This window comes from Uranotaenia lowii, chromosome 3 (genome assembly GCF_029784155.1).
Source record: "Uranotaenia lowii strain MFRU-FL chromosome 3, ASM2978415v1, whole genome shotgun sequence".
Classification (NCBI taxonomy): Eukaryota; Metazoa; Arthropoda; class Insecta; order Diptera; family Culicidae; genus Uranotaenia; species Uranotaenia lowii.
Window position 1 is genome coordinate 106,463,452 of NC_073693.1, and position 4,288 is coordinate 106,467,739.

The window sequence follows — 4,288 nt, forward strand, 5'->3', positions numbered from 1 at the left end:
TTCTTAATCTTATGAATTCTAAAGCAGAATTTCATTCCCAATCCGTTGAATTTGGATCCTGCATGAATCTTGAAATTTCTAGTTTTAGTAAGAATTTGGAAACTTATTACTGTTGCTGGTTCTGAATTTTATTCAATGTGTCATTTTAGAATTAAGCATTACAAAACTGATTGCAGAATCGAAAGCCTACCGAAAACGTCCGATAACCAAGGATTCCATTACAGAAACATTGTTCTGGTAAAAAAAATCACTAAAACAAACAATTTTTCGTCGCACTTATTGATATATTATTGAAGATTGAGTAGGTAATAGTGAAAAAAAGCTGAATCGAATGAGGTGAAATCGAATATTGCCTGATAAAATAGCCGAGCACAAAAACATTGATTATTAGACAGAAAAGCATCTAATTAGAGAAATATTATAAAAACTGATTTTTTGGAAATATTTCAACAAAACGGCCGATTATTTAGTAAAACTGGCTTTGGAAACAGCTCCCAAAAACTTCCGATTAACAAAGTGTTCGATTAACGAGCAAGTACTGTATCTGCTTATTTGTATTCATAATATGACGACATAATATGGCGACTTTTCGAAATGAAATTTGTCACTGAACCTAAATTCAGAATCATTATCCAAAAAACTTAAATTGGCATCTATGAAATGTTACATAAACACCTGCTGCCAAGATTAACATCGTATCGTATTAATTTATTGATTATCATAAAGTTATTACAAAAATTGAGCAATTTAGCTATCTTTTCGTCGTGATGATAATGTAAAAGCAGTCATTTTAGGATTCGTTTAACATGTCATGTAGGTAAATCATTTCCTGAGACGAGATGGAGTACTATGAAAACACCGTAAATTACTTAAAAAATCGGTAATCATATTAATTTTAAGAGAAATATGAAGGATAAAGCACAGTGTGCTGTTCAAATTCTGCTAAACAGACAAAAGTAATCAGAAATTTAAAACGAAGTAGAGCCTATTTTGTAAGATTACGTGGGCCGATCCCGGCGGTACTGCAATACCGGGCCAACCCGCGGTGGAAGTGGAGCAAGCCCCTAAACTTCCACCCTTTTCCAAAAATCAGTTTAACATTTGTTGTCTCCCTATGGGAGATCTATCAGATGTTAAGCTGATAAGAACAGATACTACACTTTGATCTTAGCCTTTAGGCCGAGAAGCGATAACTATAACAGGTTACAGTGAGGGATGCCACCTTGAGGCACCATGCTACGATGTCGATTGCCTAGCGGAATGACCGGTGGAACGAAGCAAACGCGCTGAAAAGAATGAGAAAAAAACCACGTACCAACCAATTCTAATAAGACGCATGGCATGTGACCGGGAACGTAAGAAGAGAGAACGTTTGAAAACGTTTTGCCCGTTGATTGGTTAGGTTACTGCGTGGTGTGGTGAGTTTGAGTTGTGTTGAGGATGGATCTCCTTCTCTGATGGATTGTGGTACTGATTGTAAAATCAGAGAGCAAAAATTGTCATTTGAAAATTGAAAATTACAAACGATTTTCCAAAACAGCGTGTTTGAACAACTATAAGCAATACCACTGATCTGAATGTTGAATTATATGTTTTGAAAATGTTATTAACCTCCCAAAATTTCATCAGATTATTCTTTCTCTTAAGAATATCTTTACATAGCTACCTACTTGTCGTTGCGCCAAGTTCAAGTACATGGAATCAAACCTCCTAGCAATTTCATTCCTCCCCTCAGAATATACCATTTTGTGGCATTTTTCACATATCCAGCTATTGAATTTATTGAATTATTTTATTCGTTAATGATGAAATATTTTATTCTGGAGTTTTTGAATTCTTACAACATGCATCTCCTCAGCAGCATTTGAAATTCTTGCCTTTTCCGTTTTACCAGTTACTCATTGTTCGAATTTATGAGTGGTGAATAAACCAAATTATGCCCCTGGCTGGAATGGTAAAACTTCCAATAAGACAGCCAGAAATGTCAAACCACACGGGTAACAACCAATTCTAATAAGACGAACGTATGAGACCGGGAACGTAGGATTTTTTTTGTCCGTTGTTAACTGTTGGTGGTGCGGTGAATTTGAATTCTGGGTTGGAAAATAGGTTTTCTTTTGGAATTTTGGTCTGTGCATATGTATTTGATGGGGAAAACTTTATTAATGATATTAAAATTAGAGGACACTTATGTATTATGATCGTTAAATTTACTTTATAATATTTACCAAAGCTATGATAACAATAAAAGATGATGGTCTAACAATGCACAAATCATTTGATAAAATTCACTTGACCTAACACTCGGTTAAGGGATTTTCCAAAATGACCTTTTCGGATTTTTTAGGATTAACAACATAGGACTTAGGATTAATAGCATGAAATAAGGGAACATCCATAAATGACGTAGCATTTAAGGGGGAGGGGGGGAGTTTGACTTTGTGTGACGAGAGGGGGGGTAGGGGTTCAAGTAAAGCTTTAATTAGATATCGAAAAAAAAAAAATCAAAATTGAGCAAAATAATGCCTAATTCAGAATTCAGAGAACACGAAGTGCTGGTCATCACTCCGAAGGATGATAGAGACTCGGTGGAGGCAGCTGACATCGCAGATGCAATTATTCTAGCCGAAAAAAAGGAAGGAAAGCTGCCCAACGATTTCATTGAAATCCAGAATAAAGATAATTTGGACCGACGCAACTGATTGAATACTTACTAGCTATCCTGTTTGTTGAAAGGTAGCTAAATTTTTTTTTCAACTGATTGATATGCTTTTTTAAACTTCCATTTATAACTTCTTTCCCATTTTTTTTTTTAATTTTTTGTATTATTATTACAAAATGCTGATAATAAAAGTAAAAATTAAAAATCGATTTTTAAAAGTGGGGGGGGGGGGGGGGTGGTGGTTATTAAAGCTACGTTATTATCTAGGAGGGGGGGGTCTATGACTTTGTGACGAAATGCTACGAGGGGGAGAGGGGGATTATAAAAACTCAAAAAAAAGCTACGTCATTTATGGATGTTCCCTAAGCAAAAGAAAACAATTAACGCATTTTCAATTGAATTTTAACCCCTGTGTTTTATTTTTGCCCAAGCAGATGTTGAATTGATTGGAGTGGTGAATGTATCGAAGAGCCATGGAATTGGAAATAACATTTAGATTTTAGAAATGAAAAACTTTTCATTAAGAAATTGTAATATGATGGTTCCTGCATTTTGGAGAGGTTTTTCCTAGCATCATCATTTTTCAACGTATCCGACGAGTTATTCTCGTCGAATTTGTATCCTCTGGTAGTGAATTCCAACCGTTTTAAGAACCTGTCGGAGTCGTATTAACAATTTTAATAACTCCTGAATTTATGCATCACCATTTACATCTTCTTACTTTCAGTAGAAACGCGATATCAAAATTTGTGGTAAATTTTAAATTAGCAAAGCAGGAATTTTCAATGGTTATTTATAAGCTTAAAAAAGAAAACATTAAAAACCTAACTATTTTCTTAGAAGTCAAAATAATTTGCGGTATTCGGGAAACTAGACCATTGAATTTAAGCCTTTATTTTCGAAATCTTCGTTATGTTCACAAATTAATATAATAAATTTTTACCTTTTTCAAAATTTTTCTCGAAACATAAGCTGCATATTTATTTGGGATCAGCGCTGAGAAACTATTCAAAAAATTAAAAACTTGTTGCCTTGTGCAATCGATTTTAGATGGGAAATAAAAAAGATTTTTCTTTTCTTAAGGTGTTCAGTGATCGAAGTAATCGGTTGTTGATTTTTTAATTGAATTTTGATCAAAATAAAGTGCAAATAAACATTTTTCGAAATTTTCGATAATAACATTAAATATTTGAAATAATTCATATTCGTTTCAATCATCATTGAAACTTATATCGAAAAAAACCTTCATTTTCAAAAGTTTGAATTGACATTTAATGCGCAATAAAACTGGTAAGAAATAAATAATTTAAAATTTGGTTTTAAACATTGAAAATAGAAAATATAACAAATCAAAATTAAACTTAGAAGTTGATTTATTCTCCGAATTTTCATAAACGATTTTCAAAATCATGATCGATTAAAAAAAATCGATTTAAAAATATAAAAATTATTAAAACTTATTTAATTTTTTTGAATCGCTGACTCATCATAAGTCTTATCTTTTCAGATTAACTCATAAATATACTTATAAATTTTTGAATAGCAAAAAAGACTTTAAAATTTGAAATATTAATTTAAATTGATAATAATATGAGTAAAAAGATAAGTTTTTTTTACCATTTTAAA

At 32.4% G+C, this 4,288-nt stretch overlaps 1 non-coding gene across 1 annotated transcript; it reads right to left on the reverse strand.

The window, feature by feature from the left end:
- Positions 1-997: 997 nt before the first annotated feature.
- Positions 998-1,191, reverse strand: LOC129758852 (U2 spliceosomal RNA). The gene has a single exon (XR_008740093.1). It is a non-coding gene; the product is annotated as a U2 spliceosomal RNA (small nuclear RNA).
- Between the last annotated feature and the right edge of the window lie 3,097 nt (positions 1,192-4,288).